Source organism: Drosophila obscura, unplaced genomic scaffold (genome assembly GCF_018151105.1).
Source record: "Drosophila obscura isolate BZ-5 IFL unplaced genomic scaffold, ASM1815110v1 contig_1, whole genome shotgun sequence".
In the NCBI taxonomy this organism is placed as follows: Eukaryota; Metazoa; Arthropoda; class Insecta; order Diptera; family Drosophilidae; genus Drosophila; species Drosophila obscura.
Window position 1 is genome coordinate 11,270,535 of NW_024542679.1, and position 19,909 is coordinate 11,290,443.

A 19,909-nucleotide genomic window follows, 5' to 3' on the forward strand; every position below is an offset into this window, starting at 1 on the left:
ACTTCCTATTCTTAAAAGAATCATCTTCATCATCGCATTAATCATGTACATAAATACATATGTATCTCATCTAATCTATCTTTAATTTTCGGTATAATTCCCTCTGAGTTTTCCCCAAAAATTTCATCAAAAATAATCTCATCTTTTACCAATTTCCACTTCCAAACCAATGAAATCTATGATCCCCCATTGCACCACTCGCATTTCTAATGAACTCTGCCTATGCCCCCCTAGTCCACCATCTTCTCTTCTATAAACAGAGAAAATATGAAAATATCTTTAGAACATTGATTGACTGCTCGACATGATCGGACGTGATTGTGATCGGTTAACGTGAGCGAGGGCGAGGGAAAGGCAGAGGTAGCCAGAGGAGAGGAAAGGAAGAGGGAGCAGTGGCTAGCGAAGGAATAGCAGAAAGAGTGGCACGTAGAGTAAAAGTTGTGGGAGGAGGAGTAGTGCTCGAGCCTACAATTATAATTCAATTAACAGTTGTATTCTCTTTCCAATTCTCTTTCACCCCCACGTTCTACGTTCTGTTCTCCCTCGACAGACAACGAGCGCCACATGCTGCGTGCTGATGGAAGGGTGGGGAGGGTGGCTGAGGAGAAGGGTTTAGGCTAGCATATTCGTATCCAATGCATGCTCTCTGGCATATTTAATTAGTTATTTTGTATTTGTAATTCTCAACAGAAAAGTAATGTAAACAAAAATGCCCAACAAGAGACACAAGCGAAGGAATGACTGACGAATGACGATGTCGATGTCGATGATGATGTGTCATTTCTATATGGTTTGGTTTGCCCATCTGGCAGCCGAAACGAATCGAGTGGCGTCGTGTATTTATGGAAATATTTCCATGTTTTAATTACAGAGAACATTTCGAAATGTCTCGCATAACAAATGAGCCGCAAACAAAACATTTAGAGAAAAAAAGTATTAACAAAAGAGTGGGGAGCTGGAGAAGGAGAAGGAGGGAAAGGTAAGTAGAGAGAAATGCCACAATAACTAGATGAGAACGACACTCGAGACTCGGGAAAAGGATACTACTACATTATGAATTAAAGCTGGAAAGCTGAGGCAAAATTGTGAAATATGAGAGAATGATAGATAGGAATGATAGAGAGGGAGATTGAGAGGACAAGAAGGTGAACTGGTGGTAGCAGGCAACTGAGAACTTGGCAACTCAACTGCCGGCAGAAAAGCAGAAAGAAGTCAACAGCTCGTTAGCGTTAAAGTGTGCAAAAGATATTCCCAAAGAATCATCACAGCCATCTCTATCTCTCTCTCTTTGAGAACTCACTCTCCATCTGTCTCTTATGCGCTCTTCTGCTATTCTCTCGCTCAAAAGGGTAAACAAACAATGGGGCAACAAGTCGCGTCGTCTGAAGAGATGCATCGCCCACGGCAGCCAAAAACGAGAAGACCAAAACCCAAGTCTCCCGACACAGCAACCCGCCTGCTACAGCTACACTGAGCAAAAAATAGCATTGGAATTGTAAAAGATCTTAAATGCCAAATAAGAAATAGTTTCTAAATAAATTTACTACATTTTTTATACTTTTCATATTTGTTACTGAGTCTTCCTTTGAGAACCATTCATTAATCCCAGTGTATCTAGGATATGCTGCCGTTGTTGAAGTGCAAAATTGGCGTTGAAAAGTAACTGCCGACAACAACCGCAGAAGCAGACGCAGACGACGACGAGGAAGATGATGATGATGATGATGAAGTTCCTCCTGTGCCTGCTGTTGTGGGAAACTGAATGCTATGCTGTCTCTTCTATCCGCTCTCCTTGGACATGGACTTTTGCCTGGTCAATTGCACCAGACACAGGGTCACAGAGAGAAAACGAGGCAGAGAGCTCTGGCATTTTTCTCTCCATTGTGCGGCAAACTAAGCGCAATGAAGTAGCCAGGGGGCAAAGTGTTAAGTCTCTGCTTAAAAAAAAGGGGGAGGGGCAGCAGTAAGGTACTCGATTGCCACCTAGGTCAAGTGTCTTCTTTTGCCTTATTTATATTTGCGTCTACAGAGAAGATGTCTTAAGGAACAGAAGAAAAAGACAGGGAGGCCCAGGAAACTGTAGCAGATGAAGTTGAAGTTTTTAATGGAGAAATTTCTTCTTTTTTTCCAGCAATATCTGCTTAGTTTTCCACGAATTTCAGCTTCAAAAAATCGTATTTAAATCTTCAAGCCCTTCTTTAATTATTCTTTTTAAACCCTTTATATATCTACGCTGTCTCAAAGTTATCCACTTACCATTTTTTCCATTCCGTTGGGTTTTATTTATTAGCCGCTTTCTGGTAGATCTGCTCTGGTTTCATACACAAGAATCTCCTCTGTGGCTGTAATGAGATGCAAACGAGAGAGCTGATAAGTTATCTGTTATATAGCGAATATCTGGTTATAAGATTTTTACGGTGCCGAGACATAAAGCGACTGACATAAAGCTTAAGCTGAAAATGCAAAATCCCCTTTCCACCACTCCTTTGTTTATCGCCAAAAGTGGTCGTAAAAGAAATGTTTATAAATTTTGATATAATTAGAGAATATTAAAAGCACAAAATAACTTAATTATGCAATGGGGCATAAAACCGAATTTATGGCGACCAGGGCGACACAGTCTGTCCGAAAAGGAATGCGTGCGCCTCCCCCCAAAAAGAGTTGCCACAATTTGCGGCCACCGACTGCTTTATCCCCTCCTCTACCCACGATCCCCACCCAACTAACCATGAAAATATGTTAATATTTGGACAATAAATTTTCTTTTGGGGCGGCTAAAGAACAATTGGAGTTGTCTCTGGCGACTTCAAACGCGGAAAAGCGAAAGAAAAACAGCAGCAGCTACCCACCCCCCACCACCAAATACAAACAGGAAAGGAGAGCAGGCGGATGGGGCATGGGTCCTAGGCAAAAGTGGTCTACTTTAATCAAGCCACGGGATTAAGGGGGCCGCCGTCCGACACGCTGCTGCTGCTGCTGCTGAAGAGATGATGAAGAAGTTGCGTGTGTGCACAGAAAGGGCGGGGAAGGAAGGGGAAGAGCCGGGAAGCTCGCTTACAATTTAATTAACTTTTTTTCCTCCTCCTTCCATGTTTTGTTCTTTTATTTCTTATTAAAGAACGCGACTCGAACGTTGTTTGTCTTAACGGCACTCTTTGTATAGAAGTATTTGTTGTGTGTTTCTGTGTATGTGTATGTCTATGTAATGCAGGTTTAATCAGCCAAAGACAAAAAATAGAGAGAGTGAAGAGTGGGAGAGCAAGAGACTGGGAGTATAGGAGGAGTAGCTGATCAGGAGAGTACGACGAGTATGAGATTACAAAATAGAATAGTTGGAGAGTACTAGAAGGGGTTTGCCCTTGCCCTTACCGCTAAAGAGATTTCCCCTGCCCACTGCTCTGCCCTCCAACTCGCCGAATCCCTCACAGATAAGTCTCTCCACAGCCACAATGCATTCCCTCTGTGTGCGTCGTTGCCGCCTTTGATTTGGTTTTGCTCTTCTCCGCTCCCCTTTCCACCCCGCTCATACAATTTGCCACAGGTGTAATCTCTGGTGTAACCAATTGCAGATAAAGTTGAGCAAACGACAGGAAAATGACAATTTTTTAATTATGGTACGTCTGCACCGCTCGCTTCTCTGTCGCTGTTCTCCCCCTAATGAGAGATATGAAGGAGGATATGATGGAGATTATTGCGAAAATGTGTGCAAGAGGTACTTGGGTTTTTCTATTTTTGGGGGTAGATACGTGAGAAATTTAAACAGTAATTGATTTTTCTCTAGGAATAAGTATTGGACGGAGACTTTTGTGCTTTTGTGTTGAGAAATTACTGTAGAAAAAACCTTGAAATTCTTTTCCGCTTTCTGGATTTCATGTGGCATCTAGAACTAACAAGATATCACAATAATTTTTTTGTTTATTTCATTATAAAGATTCTATGTACGCAAATAATGAAAAAAGATTGTTTTTCACTTGTACGATTACGAATAAATATGATCACATATAGAGCTCTACTGGTATGACATATTTATTTGTTTTTTTTTTCTTGGGTATAAATCATTTTGGGTGTATAAATCATACTTTTTATCAAATTATATTTTTTTTCTATTCATTTGAAACTTTGAAAAACAATTCTTTTGCGACGGGCCTTTAGAAATCTGTAGAAATATCATGTGTATTCCCTAAACAAAACAGAATTCCCAGAACAAGAAACCCAATTTGAATTCGAATCCCAAGTTATTTCAATAGAAATCTGATGCAAAGAACCTGCTTGAAGAGATTGGAAGACTGCGATTGAGAATCATTTGAGGGGTTCGGTTTCTGACTAATTAAATGGGAAAGATTCTCTGGGACGCGAATGACTGAAATTTGTAGGCCAATTAATTAAGCGCATAATTTATGGCAAAAAATATTCTCTCTTTCTCTTTGCTTTTCCCACAATTTGAGCGATCAATAAAGAGACAGAGAGAGAGAGAGTGAGCAGAGAGAGGGGGAAAGAGAAGGAGAGAGCAACCTATCAGTTTCAAAATGTTTAATTTATGACATTGCAAAAAAGCAGCTAAATTTATGATCAAGCATTTAAGTGCCCAACACGACGGCGACCGACCGGAGACAATGAATATGTATTGTATCTGCATCTTGTTGTTTTTGTGTTTTGAAAATTGAAATTCCAATGAATCTCAAGGAGCAACAAGGCACTGCCTCTCCGCCGCCTTGTGCTGCTCTGTGCTCGTGTGTACCCTTCCTTCCTTCTCTCTAGAGAAAAACAAATATCGTCGTCGCGTCGTGGCTGTTGCAGGAAGCAGACGAGAGCAGACCTTAAACAAACAGAAATTAATTATGTTTCGATGCGACGGAGGAGAGACAGACAGCCAAAAAGAAGATACACCAATGGATACACGCAGGGAGAGAGCCGAGCCGAGTCGAGCCCAAAAAAAGATACAAAAAAGAGAGAAAATAACCTGATGCCTTGAAATGCTGAAAATAACAAATTATTTTACTTCGGGAGTTCTGTTCTGTTTATAAGAATAATACCGAGTGAATGTTGTTGTTTGTTTTAACGCGAGGCGGAGAGAGCCGCCGCTTCCTTTTCCAAAAAAACATGTGCATACTCGTAGATGTTGCAGCCCAGAGATGCGTATCTTCTAGAGCATTGGTTTCCCTTCTATTTTTGGGTATAATTTCAATTAATTTTGCCTGCCTCTAAACAAAGTTGCTGCATCTGTGCCTTCTACACAACATTTATGAGTAATATTGCATGCTCGATTGCAGTCAGAGAGCGGAGGAGGAGGCCCAGCACGGACCGTAGATGATGCTTTTTAATTAGCTTGACATTTATTTTGTGCCTGTCTTTCGGTCGAATCGTCCTCGTCTGTCTGTGGCTCTTTCTGTCTGTTTGTCTGCCTTCCTGCGGTTATTTTTTGTAGGGTTAAACAGCGCGTAGATTGATATCTTCAAGTTCATTAGAGTTGCAGCGTAGCTTTAATTGGAAATATGCACAAAGAGAGACAGAGAGAGAGAGAGAGCAGTGGCGGCCGAGGAGTAGTCGTGCCACACTTGGGTGAGAATTAATGATGCCTGGAGCAACACAGCAGCAGCCCCGTATCCCCAAGATCTGAATTCTGTTTAAAACTTGGGCATTTTTATATTCCAACTCTCAACTCTTTGGCCTTTTCTTTTGCTCTTTCTCTTTTTCTTTTTGCTTCTCTCATTTGAGGTTTGTGTCTGTCCTCACTTTTTTCTGTCCTGTTTATCTTTGGTCTTTTGTTAACTGATTTCAATGGAAGCTGCAAAAATTAATTAACTGTTTTCTGTATAAGGATTACGTTTACTTTCAAAAAAGTTTCATTTTGGGCAAAAGATTTATCAAGGGAATATAATCCCGCTATAGGCAAAAAAAAAAAACAAAGTTCGACAAGAAAACTTTTGAGGGAAATCTTTCAAAGAAATTTTGTAGAAGAAAAAAATATTTTTCTGATTGTTCAAAATCAATTTTCGAATGTATGAAAAAATCATCTTAAATTGTATCTCAATTTCCATATATTTTCCATCTCTTGTTGCTGCTGCTCATCCAAAACTAATATCCATTTAGATTGTTTACTCTTCTTCTGGTCATCTCTCGTGGAGCCCGCATGTCTCTTGTTAATTTTTCCTTTTTAACTGAGAATTTTCCCTTTTTGGTTGTGTGTTTTCTTTTCTCGTTTATGGAAAACTATTTGTTGGCTGGGAGTGGAGGGGGTGGGAGCAGCATAACAAACAAAATTAACACCTAGTCGCTACAATTCCAGCTAAAAACAACCCACACACGAATCACATGTGGCACATGTCCCCCTCCCCTTCCACCTCCCGAGGTCCCACAGTGTGGGCCATAAGTCAGTGTTCCCTAACAAGGTGTCGTCTTGCTAAATGAATTTGTCTCGACAAGTCAGAGTGAAAGAACCTGAGATGCTGCCATAAATATTGTAGATGTCCTCGCATTTGTATCTGTATCTTACATTTATGTGTATCTGTGTTCATTATATTTTTATAATATGACACTTTTGGTTTTATTTCTGTAGAAATCCATTCGAATTGCCTTAATCAGGCGGTAAGCCTAATATTTGCATTGCCAATTAGCATATTCAACATTTTCCACTGAAAACGGTTGAGACCAAGACGCTTTCAGTGGGTTAAATCATTCCCATATACCCTGTGAATCTTGCAAAATGTCCTGACGATTGGTTCGTTATCATAGCCAGTATCAACAAAAGATGTTTGGCTCTTTGGCGCTAAAACAACGCTTAATGGTTGCATCTGCATATCTAGTTTCGCCATATAGAAGCCAAGTACTGGGTACTATAACGTTTGGATAGCTTTCTTTGCGTGTTGGTTCTGCTTAAAATTGCCCAATAAAAATAGGGGAAAGAGGGGAAACCACAGACAGAACTAGTGATAGAGATACGCATAGCAAGCATAATGTATCTGCTAGGTAGCTTCTAGGTGTATCTGGCTGGTGCGCTTCTCTCTCTCTCTCTACTATTACCGTAATTTTCTACTTGATTTCTGACGCTCATAAATCATCATCAGTTCTACCTCTAGATAGCGTCAGCGTCGTCGTCGTTCGTTCTCGTAGTCGTTTGCCGTTTGCCTTTGTCATTTTCTCGCGTTGTTTTTTCGAGGTAGTCGTCGATTTTTTTAGTCGCTGCGGTTGTTGATTTTTATTATGGAATGTATCGACAACAACAACAGCAGCAGCAACACCACATCGACACCATACATTTAGCGACACAGTTAGCAGCAGAGGCAGCAGGCGGCAGGCACCTCCAGCAGCAGGCAACAAGTTTGAAACTTTTTTTGTTTGATGTATCTGCCAGATACGATACGAATGCCAGTGAAAAATTGATAGCTTGCCTGGCTGTCTAACCAAAACTATGCATAATAAATGATTTTTTTTGTTTGACTGGAAATTTATTGAAAAATTATAAAAGATAAATCGCTTGAAGATCGCTTGATTTTTGATTGCGTTTTCGCAAAAGAAATCTATCCATAAAAACGAAGTAAAAAATAAAGGCTACAAGTAAACTGCCATTAAAAGGCAATTTCTCGATGAATTGTTGGCCAAAGACAAATGCTAAAAAGATCTAAGGGCCAGCCGCAAGACTTAGCTTTGTTTTTTGGGTGATTTTTCATTGAAAGGCAAATATTTCTGTTGCCGAGTGAGAGAGAGAGAGGCGTCTGCTGTTGGCTAATTGCCGGGCCAATTCCAATGAGCCATGTTTGGTGGTACCCCGGGGGTATCTTTTTTGGGTTCATAAATAATAATAAATAAAAAACCAACAACAACAGCAAAAACCGAATAGCCGGCAAACAAAATATTCAAAACAAACATGGCCCAAAGAAAGCGGAGCGAAGAAGCAGAAGGTTATGGATGATCCAATGGGCAATCATGTCAAATTGATTTGAGCGAAAGAGTTGGATAGAAAGAGGAAGAGAGAGGGAAAGAGAGAGAGAGCAGCAGCAACAGCAACAGCAAAAGAAAATTGAAGGAGCTGCAAAATAAATCAAACAAAACGAAGCAGAGAAACTCCTCTTCTCAGGCAGCAGAAGCAGCAACACACAGATACTCAAACACACATATGTATATACATACATAGAAAGATAGATACGAATACGGAGGTACGTGTACGTGTACGGTGGACCCCGGGCAGTTTGATGAATTGCAGCACGGGGTAACAGTTGACTCTTGTTGGCCAGTTTGATGAACGACTTGGCCGCTTCGCGCTGCTGCTCCTCCAAGACCTGCTTCAGACCAAACTGCGGGACCCGTGTCTGCCTCAAAAAATTAATCAATATGTTGTTGTTGTTGTTATTCAAACAAGAGACAGAGAGCGAGAGAGAGAGAGAGAGAGAGAAATGTTGTTTTCCTTATAATTATGAGGGTCGTTTGCTCAGGTGAACCCTCAAATTATTGGTTTACCATTGAAGAAAAAGGTAGGAGTGGCCCAGAGTCAGTGGAGGAGACTTCGACAATTGTTGGTTTTATAATTATAACAAGATCGTTGAATGATCCCTGGGAACATACACATAATGCCAGGGCTCTTCCGACAAATTGCCACAGAAGACGGATGAGCAGGAAGAAAGAGAGACAAGAGATCCCAGGTGGAGGGACTGAACAAGTGGCATATGATGCAAACTGAAGCTTACTAGAACATTTTAGAGGTACATAAATATTAAAAAAGAGTTGTAATAGTGCCAAAAACATATCTAAAATGTAAAAAAAAAATGTAACTAGAAAAATCAAAGCCTAGGATCTGTTTGATAGTCTTCCCAACAATGTGCTTCCCAGCATAGTTTCTCTTTCATAATTGCCTCCCATTAGTATTCACTTTAGCGGCTAAGCTGACAGCTCCATCATCCGACGCATCCATTGGCAAAAAGGAATGTTAAACAGGATACAAAACTGACAGACACAGCCGCCGCAACGTTGACAAGTCAACTGACGGCTGCAAGTGACTGACTGACTGACTGACTCACTGGCCAAGTGAGTGAGTGTCAATGCGCTTGTCAATAAATTTTCGCAGCAGCCAAAACAACAACAGAATGCAGCCTACGACGAGATAATCCTCACAATTAAGCCCCAAAGGAGACAAGGCACCCCAAAAATAAAATTCAAGAAACAAAAAAATCGTACAATAAAAAGACTTTGACAAGTGGAAAAAAGTCAACGAGGAACACCACCAAGGCGCAGGCATCGAAAATTTATAGCCAAAGAAGAGGAATGACAAAAAACCAAACAAAAACATAATTTATGGCCGACTTTTGGGATTCTCTGATTCTCAGCGGGCGAACAGGTAGCCCAAGGAACGTTTTCTGTAAAATGATCACCTGTTCGAAAGACAGAGAAGGGCAGAGAGAGCCAGAGGGATGCTGGTAAGGACAGAAGGAGAGAGACAGTTAGAGCCTGCCAAAGGCCGGAGACAGCCTTAAAGCTGCGGGAGGTCAGAGTGCACAGTGGTAGACACTGGATGTTGTAGAAAGTACTTTGTTAAGTACTCCTATTTGCTCAGATCTGGCACCACTGTGCAGCAGCAGGCAACAGGCAACAAGACCCGAGAGCCTTGCCTCTTTGAGTGTCGCCCCAGCAGGCGGCCCCCGTCCCGAAAGTCGTTTGCCTGTGCTGTGTGACAAAGCGCAATATTTCGAATTTTCGAATTGCAAAAGTGCGGGCCAGGCCAGACCAGGCCAGAGAGACACACCACATGATGTCCATGTTGCTGCAGTAAAGAGAGAAAGAGAGATTCGAATCCCCGACCGTTCGTCGTTGTCTCTCTCTCTCTCTCTCTCTCTCTCTCTGTCTCTATAATATGTAAATTGATATTTTTGCTGGCTCTCTGGTCTGTTCTGGCAAACACCTTTTGCTACTTCCTTTCGAATGCATGTTGAACAGCAGGCGAGTGAGTCCCCAGCCTAACCTTGAGAAAGCGTCTGAAAAATTAATGAAATCATTTCGTCTCAACGATCCTCCTCCTCCTCCACGTCCACCTCTTGTCGATTCATGCGAAAACTCAATGGCTGAGAGCAATAAAAATGAAATAAAATATTTAACGACACATTTTGTGGCTCGATCGATGAAGAAGAAACCAAACCTGTACCTGCAAAAGAGTTTGGTGTGGCATAGGAGGGAAGGTGTCGCGTTACGCATAATTTATGACCACAGAGGAGCCATAAGTTTCCAATGCAAGAGAAAAACTATCTACAAAGATCTTTTTTTCTTTCTTTCTCTCTGTCTGTCTGCGACATGAGACGATCGACATGCAATGGCTTATCTTGATTAAAGATTAAAGACCAGAAAGATAGATAGGGAGAGAGGGAAAAACGGAGACTGTTTCCAGGTAAAGCCAGAGGACACAGACACAGAGACAGAGACAGAGCCAGCACCTGCAATGCCCGGTCTCCCCTCCTATCGAATCGATTGTGTGTGCTCTCAATGGTAGTCTTCTGGTAGTCGTTGCGCTGCCTCGGCAGCCGAAAACTTTGACAACAAATAATGAAATAATGTACACCACCACCACCCCTCCACACACCACACACCATCACATTTGCAGATAAGATTTCCCCCCAGTTAGTGCTTCTCTATTCGTTTGACGGCAATATTGATTCGAATTCGAATCAAATAAACGAAAATTGTCGAAAAGAAAAAGAAATAGAAATACAGCCGCAATTTTTTGTTGTTGAGTAAACAAAGCGAGAGAGATAGAGAGAGAGACAGAGCATGAACTAGAGATAAGGTGCGCAAGCCAAACGGAAAGCAGAAGAGGGGGAAGAACAGTAGGAATCGGTGTAAAAAGTAACTGTTGTGTTCGGCAGAGGTAATGCCTATGTATTGTGAGTGGATTGTTGGGAAGTTTCAAAAGAGACGAACCCCACCACTGTAGATCTATTTAGCAAGGGAAACTGCTTCAAACGATCAACAATATTCGAAAAGAGTAACCCCAAATGGAGTTACCTTCTAGGTTTCTTTAATGTTCTTCCCAAAAATCTACCACAAATAAGTTTTCCTTTTTAGCTAAATAGTGTATGCTTTCCAGTCCACAGAAAAGATCAACATGCATACGTTTTTATACAAATTCCATTCGAAATCAATGGAAAGATCCTGCTCTTTGGCAGACTGTCACGATTTCCAGTACTGCATAGGAGTACTTCCCCCAAGGGAGATTTTTTTCTATATGAGATTATTTAAACTTCCACAATTTAAAGTACTCATGTGTACAAAGAGGGGATCTCCTCACATGAGAGCTGTTCATCCACAAAGACATCTTTCACAATAATTTTCACTTTCCAGTGCTTTGACTGACTGACATATCCCATTAAACGAATCGGTTGGCATCCATCCCACCGCAACTGATCTTTGTGACTGGCAGTGTAATGAAATCTTCACGATCCCCACACATAACGTAAGGAGGAGCAGCACCTCCCATAGAAAGGGGTAAGACACACGTACCTGAGATGCTGAGATGGTAATCCCCGGACGAAAGAAAAACTCTGTGCTGCTTCTGTGGTAATTAAAAACCGCCGTGCGTCTTGTCAGAGTTAATCCAATTTCACGTTGGCTTTACATCAAAACACACAAACACACACTCGCACACACACGGGGATACAACATACGTTCTCAAAGATACAATATCCACGGGGGGATACTTTGCTTTTTGTTGTTGCTTTTCCTCTCGTCTTGCAAGTTAATTTTACTTTATTTTTCGGACAGATTTTTTAATTAACATTTCGTGTTGCGCGAAAATGTTGTCGCCGGTGGGGTGCTGTGCAATAAGGTGACTGGGTGACTGGGGTGCTTGGGGGCGCCAGTAAATCCAATATTTTTCAATTGACGCCTGTCGTCGTCATACCCATCGATCACAGATCGGGCCCAAAACAAGAGGCGGCCGATCTCGTTTCTTTATAACAATTTTCAACACACATTCTCACATGGCCCGAAACACAATTTGTTGTATTTTCATAACTCGTTTTGGTTTTGTTTAGTATTTCTCGTATTTTTCGTATTGTCGCGAACGCGAGGACGCCACCGAGTTGGGTTGGTTGGTTGGTGGCTGTTTTTATGAAACTTCTTTTATATCTACGACAGCTATTGTTATTCTGTTAAAAGTGTACGACAATGGGCCAACTACACACTCACACACGAGCAAACAGAAGATGTCACAGATAGTATAGCACTGGCGTTTACCGTTGGTTATTTTGTATTTTCATTATTGATTAATTGAAGTTTGAAAGGTGTAATTAAGGTTCCTCCACACACAAATCGCGCAATTGTTCAACGCCACGAAAAGACCGAGCACCGACAGACACCACGCCAACCGTTCGCTGCGATCGTTGAAAAGAGAATGAGCGCGTCCGAAGAGCGGAACACGGAACAGTCGAGAGAGAGCGTGGCGTGTGTGGCGGGGAGAGTGCGAGCGCAAGCAAGCAGCCAGACCAGACCGGAGAGAGAGCCCAGTCAGCACGGAGCACATACCCTCTCATTGAGTATTATGATTTTGATTAGATGTTTGCCATGGAGAAGAAGGGAGCATTTACCACAGAATAATGGGTTGGTAAAAAACACAAGGGAGCAGATCACGATTACTTTGGATCTGGAATGGCTCTATGGATAAAATTAAAGAGAACGAATTGGCTTTTCAATCTATACACTGACATATAGTATTACTATTTTGAATAAATGCTTGGAAAATTCCACCTTATAAAGTGTATCGAGTGGGTGGATCAACTCAATATATAGTTGATAGACAAACGATGGTTGGGTATATAGAATCTCTTGAGTTAGGGTATCAAATTGTGGACTCCACTCCAAACAATTCTATACCTTCCTGTGGGCCATCATTTTTGCTCTCTTTCCTCAATTGCTTTTTTTTATAAGTTAATAAATCTGGCAAAGGGGAAATTTGTATTGGCCCAAGCTGATACCCTGTATAGAGTTGAGAGTTCAATGGGTTTCTGCTCCCATTTAGAGTGTCTTATTAGGTCACACACGCGCTTCCGCTGTGAAACTTGCACTTTCTCAACCCACCCCCAGGCCAAAAAATAATGTCAGCCGTTTTCCTTGGGTGACAAATCTCTGACTAGATTGACAGCTCTCCGCGGCCTGCGCTGCCGTTTCCACCCAATGCACATGTGTTGCGTTTCGCATGAACCCACCCCCCTTCGGACTGCTGCTACCCATCCTGGCCATCCATCCACTGGCTGGCATCTGTTGGTGTCTGGCATATTTTCAGGTTTATTCACTCTCTCTTGCACTCTCTCTCTCTCGCTCTCTCTGGATATGATTTCTCCACCCAAGGAAGGAAGGAGTGCAATCAAGCACCCTGCTGACATTCTGCAAGTTCTTTGACGATACTTTCAATCCATACACAGTGTCACATCTGCCTCTGCCTCTGCCACTCCACCCCCTCCACTCACCCTCATTAGGCATTACATGTGTATGGCGGGGAGGCCTATCAGTGCATGACAATCACAGGAACTAGCGCAAACAGCGCTTTAATTGCAAGCCCTTCCTGTCCTGTCCTGTGCAACGCTTCCATGCTCTTCGCGCTAATGAGCGCACGTTCCAATACGCTCTCTCTCTCTCTACTCTCTGCTCTCTCTCTCTCTCTCTCTTTGGCTGTGCTCTCTCACAACTGGTTTTCTGGTTTTTATCTGCTAAGGGTCTTGTTAAAAGTAATTCGTAACACGTTGTTACCAGATAACGCCGTGCCCGGACCGGCACCGACCACGAGCCAGAAGAGAGGCTCCCCTAACGAGTCGTCGCGTCTGCGCTCTTCTCTCTGTCGCCCTTCTTCTTATTCCTCTTCCTCTTCCTTCTTCTTCTGGCTTGTTAGCGTCATCGTTGGCTTGCTAAAAGAGCGATAAAAAGGCAACAGGGGGGGCGTAGTGGAGTCCGACCTAAGGCAGGTTTTAGAGCGAGAGGGGGAGAGAGAGAGAGATCGCTTGCTTGCAGTCCAGGCTCACGTTTTGACTTTTGGCTTCGACTCTGCGCGGCGGCGGCACTGATGCGGTTCAATACACCCTGTTCTTTAGCTGCAGGGTGCCTCGCTGAAGATTTCTCCGTTCGCCTGCTTCCTCTCGCATCACCTCCTCTCCTGGCTAGCCGGTTCTGGCCTCCTCTTCATACCACACGACCACATGTGGCGGGGCTGTATGAGTGATTTTGCCTAGTTAGGAGAGGAGCATGAGCAGGAGGAGCAGCAGGAGGTGGAGGGGAGGTGGAGTAGCAAGCTTCCAGGTATGCCAAAAGAAGGTGGAAGCAGGAGAGGCAGAGAAAAATCTCATGTTTATATGCATTTTGCGGAGAAGAGGAAGCACAAGTCAGATCCCCCATCAACTATAAACAAGAGAGAGGAGGAGCTGCATACATACACTCGTATATCTCATGGCACAGAAGCTTTTGGATACCCTTTTGCAGATTGATATTTTCTCCTAAATACTTCCACTGCTCTAACAGTTGGTCATCGCCAAAAAGGGGTTTTGCTCCGAGAATGCAAAAAGAAAATATGTTAAGGCTATGAAAAAACTACAGCCCGTGGACCGGATTAAAAATACATTCAGAAAGTTGAAGGTTTATCTCTGCTTGACAAATATCTACTCCGAATCATATAACCCTCTGACAAAGGGTATACCACCAGCAACAAGCAAATCGTGCGCCCGGGCCGCTAATGAACTTACAATGCACGGCTTGTTCAGGCTCCAAAAAGAGGGAGACGTTGCACCGAAAGAAGCAGTATGGCCAAAAGCTTAGAGAGGAGTGGGAGTGGGAGTGGAGTGGGTGATGAAGCAGAAGAAGAAGGATCATTGAGAGAGGGATACAGAGGCAAGACTGCATGCAGCATGCACTCATGCATACACCTACACAGGGAAAGAGACCCGATTAGAGTTATTTGCAAACTGTGAAACATGAACCCGACCTCGGCAGTCCCGACTCCCGACTACAGCCGCAAACCCGATGATTGACCCACGAAAAAGTCGTCTCGTTCGTTCGTGCTGTAATCAAGCATTGGGCGATCTTTCTTCTCTCTGCCCTTGCCGCCCTGCCGCGATCATGATCAGCAAAACTAACAAGAGGTGTTGCCTCTGTCGTTCGTTGTGTTGTTTCGCTTTCGCAGGCAAAGTATATGCTGCCCAGGCATAAGTCCGTCATCGTGATTTTCCTGGGTGGTACCTCGCCTCCTCCTCCACCTCCTTCTCATCGTCTTGTTGCATGCCTTTTGTCTTTAGGTCTTATACCCTACTACAATGCCAAAGAAGGTAGGTATTTCGACCCTATAAGGTAAGTATATCTCCACAAGAATCAACAGAGGAGTCCCTAGATGTTGCTAGTCAACTGTGTGATCTACTGATAGTTCAACCAGATATGTGTGGCATCAAATCTTGGATGGATACAGTAGGAAATTTGTGCCCCAAATCGGAATACTTCGTTATAAACGACAGATCTTTAAGGGTATCCCAGACTTCGGCCCTCAAAGGCAGTCTTTGCTGCTTGTCTTTTCTTTTTTGTTTGTTTGACTTGTACTTTGTCGATCGATCGTTGGGTCTGGCTGGAGCCTTTGTTTGTTTCTCGCTTCGCGGCCCCCAGAGGGGAATTTCGCTTTAACTAGACAACCGGTGGCGTTGTTGTCGACTCCGACTGACTGCTGCTGCTGCTGCACCCGGCGCTCTGTCAATGCCCATTGAAGCCTCATCGCCATACCATCATCCCATGCCATCGCCATCGCCATCCCACAGTCAGCGAAACAGCTCACTTCCCTGGAAATGCTCCAAGCAGCAGCAGCAGCAGCAGCAGGCATGCCATTCGATGTCCAAGTTGAGGTTTTTTGCTTTGGTTTGGGTTGGGTCTCCCAACCCAACAGAACTGACGAATCAATTGGGTCTGAAGGACTCCAACGTTAAGTACAACTTACAAATGAGTGAGGATCCACTTTAAAGCTCATAAATCTTGGCAACAATTGAAAGATCATTAATCTTACTGTAGGTACCACAACAATAAAAAAACTCAAAGGCAGGGGAGTAAAATTTATAGAAAAGATGAGCGTCATGTTATATATCCCCCTTGGGCTTAATGGAAAAATATAAAGAATGATTTAAGGACACACGAGGCTTCAGAGAAAGTGTAAGAAGAGAAATAGAATTCCCAATTTTAAAGATGTAAAGAAATTCCGCACCTCAGATTTCTATCAATTTAATTGCCTACCCAAGTTCAAGGCTTCCAGAAATCCGTTTGCTTCGCAGTCAATGAGTCTTTTAATTAATGAATTTCCGTCCAGAGATCATCTAAGATCATCATCGCGAACGAAATCAAGTAAACATTTCAATTAACGTCGCCAATTCACTGTACGAGCAATGAGCTGAGTGCTATCTCTCAGTGAGTATAGATCGGTATTCCCTCCTCCATTATGGCCGAGAAACATCAATGTCATCGCAATGAGACCACACTCAAAAGTACTAGAATTCCACAATCGTTTCATCGGACAGGCACAGGCACATCAAGAGGGCAGGGGTAGGCAGGGTGACGGGCGAACGGCGACCAATTAATGCGCCACTACAAATCTCATTTTCCATAAATAAGCACGATTTATGGCCATCGAAATAAATATTATTACATATTATTATCATTATCGCAAATAAACGAACAAAACTGAACAAAAAGCAGAGAAAAAAGCGCAGAGAGAGAGAGGAAAAACAATTGTCAATCACACGGCATTATTATCAGTAGAGAGGGTAGAGGATAGTGGAGTAAGGGGAATTGCAGCACACGCATGGCACAAACATCGGATCGAATCGAATCGAACTGCAGTCGACGATCATAATAAACCATTAAAGAAAATTAAGATACAAAAAAAGAGAGAAAACGAAAGAGAACACGACAGAAATGTACAAATAATTCACACCAATTCCTAAAGCAAATTAAAGAATATTTAGGGATAGTATTTCCTCACGATAACCTCACACGTCAGACAGACCCCGAAGAAGATAACCCGCATAGATATCGCATAGTGGAACCCACAAATAAAAATACAACAGTAACGGGAGTACGTATACAATATTGAAATTTATGGCCCAACTAAATTGACAGGCACAGCACACCAGAGGGAGATGGTAGAGCAGGGTGGGTGCTATATATTGTATATAGTAAATACTGTAGGTACATTTGGGGGTTCCGTAAACGAAGAGTAGTGTACTATATATTGCCAGCAGCTACCGCATAATTGAGCTTGTAAATAACGGAAAATATTTGGAATTTGTAGAGCTAGCAGCAGAGTCCTCGACGTGAGTTAAAATGTATGCAGCATTTAGCAAATTTACTTCTGTAGTAACATGTATTCCCTGTAGAAATTACTTGCCACAGACGTTACCAAAAAAACAAAACAACAACAAGCTAAAATATTTTCCAATTCATTAAGGGCAAAGGAAAGGCGAAATAACATTAAATGACATGAAGAGAATTCCTCTGAATTTTCTCTCTCTTTTACTTTGAGAGAAATGAAAAAACTTTGTACAGAGAAAAAATCCGCTATCGATGAGAGGGAGAGCCAGAGATTAGAGGGGAAGCTTTGCAACCAACTAACCGGAACAATTGCAGTGCGGCAAACAATGTGCAACATGCCAAAGCAGCAGTCAAGAAGAAGAGCAGAGAGGGCGGAGGAGTAAGTAATAGTAGGGGCAGAGTAGGGGGACGGGCACTGGCAAATCGAGCGACAACTGCTTTCTGGGTTGGCTCATGGCTTTGGCTGTTTTTGTTGCTCCTCCACTAAACAAAAGTTGAAAGCTAAAAACTTTTCTGGCCAAAACCAAAACTAGTGACAAAACGGGTGGGCGGCGAGCGGGCGATCAGAACCCGGGTCAGGTCGTGGGGGCCAAATGCAGTTGCTGAAATCAGATAGCAACAATAAGAAGAGAGACCAAAGACCGAACCGAGGCAAGCCAAAGGAGTTGTTCTGCAGCCAGTAGGAGTATATGGATGGTAAAGCAGAGTAAATGCAGCAAAGTTGAAGTTCTGGAAATATTTGGTTGGAGTAGGAGCCAATTCGGGTGCATATGTGGGAAGGGAGTTATGTATGTTGGGGACAGTTTATCGACACATATCGGAGTTATACGACTGTCAAAATCTACACATACAACAGACAAACTTTGACTTGAGAATTTGCTTCTCCCTCCCCCCCCAAAACATTAACCCAACTTGTTTGCAGTTTTCCCCGCTTGCAATTTTCCTTACTTTACGCAGAAATATGCACACAAATTTTGTGTCATTTGTTCGGGGCAAAAACTTTTACGAGTACAACAATGTTTCCACATTTCCATGTGCGTTCCCCATGCTCGAGTTCGAGTTCGTGTTTGTGGCTACAGTTTTTGGGTGTTCGAGCCGCACCAGATTTGATTGCTTTTTCATTGTTTTCGAATGGTTTTTTGAATGTTCTAAGGAACGTACATATGTGTGTGTGCGAGGGAATCGATTAAAATCATATTTATGAGGTGACACTGCAGCGTGGCGCGACTTAGAGGAGGGAAAAAGTTCCCATTGTCGCTAAGAAAAGTCAAAGTTTAATGGCGATTTGATTGGAGATTTCGTAGGGGGCTTCCAGGAGTAGAGTAAGATTTAGAAAAATGTTTAATGATTGAGATTATGGTTATGGTCATATTTGCAATATATATATCCCCCAAATGGTAGCTTTGTGGTTCCCCTGGGTGTTCTTGGGTGTCCTGCAGTCAAGGAGTAAACTTCGGATTTTCCGCATTAAATTTCGAATGAAATTGTAGGAAAGAAGGGTATTTAATTTCCTATTCCCTTAAAAAGTACTTTAAACTAGGCAATGCCTCAATACTTTTATCACCAACATATTTGAGGGTTAAATCTCAAAGTTTACCACAGAGGTTACAGCTTAAGACACATTTCCGCTCAGTTTTCGTTTTCTTTTTCTTTTCTTTAATTTTCTTTGGTTTTTTCGATTTTAATTGCAATTTAAACCAAATTTATTTCACCAAATATCTTCCTCAACTGAAATTTGCATAGTACACATAGGAAAATCTTTGGGCTAAGCATTTCCTCTACATTCTGGCTTTGATATCCCTCCCAACTCTTTTTTTTTTGGCCAGGTGGCCTTGCCATAGCCATATAAACCGGCTTAACACCTTCATGACCACTCTGCTGAAACTGATGTCAAATTTAGGCAAACAAACTATGCACTTTTGACCTCGCATACACACACATGCAGAACAGCCAGATGAAGAGAAGAGAGGTGAAGAGCAGCAGGAAGAGAGAGCCATAAAATGCCCGTAAACCCACAAAAAGTAAGCAAAGAGTTTTCTAGGTAAATTGCGTAAGCGATTTAGAAACACACAGTTAAAGTCAGACAATGACTGGTCCAAGGTCAAGTCTTAACAGTCGTATGTGGCAATCAGAAATCCATGCCAAAGGGTTAACTAGTCGACGGTGACCCTTTCGCCCCCTCCCCACGACTGAAAACTGAAACTTTTTTGAAAAATAAAACGATTGCGAAATTGTACAATATTTCGCCTTGGCTGCACTTGAGCTCAATTTGAAGAGTGTTCCGTTTTTTTTTTGGTTTTGGTTGTGGATTGCTACGAGTTCTGATTTCCGATTTCTAGCCTTCAATTTATTAACCTCAATATCAATTGTAGCGCATAAATCACGATAAAAGTAAATACAAGAGCTCTGCATATTCTAAAAAAAAAAGGCAGAAAAGAAGCCAAAATCAAAGGAATCGGAAAATACTGACTTTTGGGCTGTGCACAACGCAAATACCCTTGAAAATGCACTTTTATATGAAATTAGATTTCATAATTCAAAGAACTATCTAGCTTTCAGATGAAAAAGTAGAAAAAGTTATGGGAATCCTTTTTCTTGTAGCATTAAT

General features: G+C 42.3%; 1 protein-coding gene across 1 annotated transcript in view; it reads right to left on the minus strand.

The window, feature by feature from the left end:
• Positions 1–19,909, minus strand: part of LOC111071229 (frizzled-2) — a 99,416-nt gene that overhangs the window by 17,855 nt on the left and 61,652 nt on the right. Inside the window, 1 exon segment of the mRNA XM_022362448.2 lies at positions 2,257–2,342. The gene's annotated coding sequence lies outside the window, so the exon portion shown is untranslated.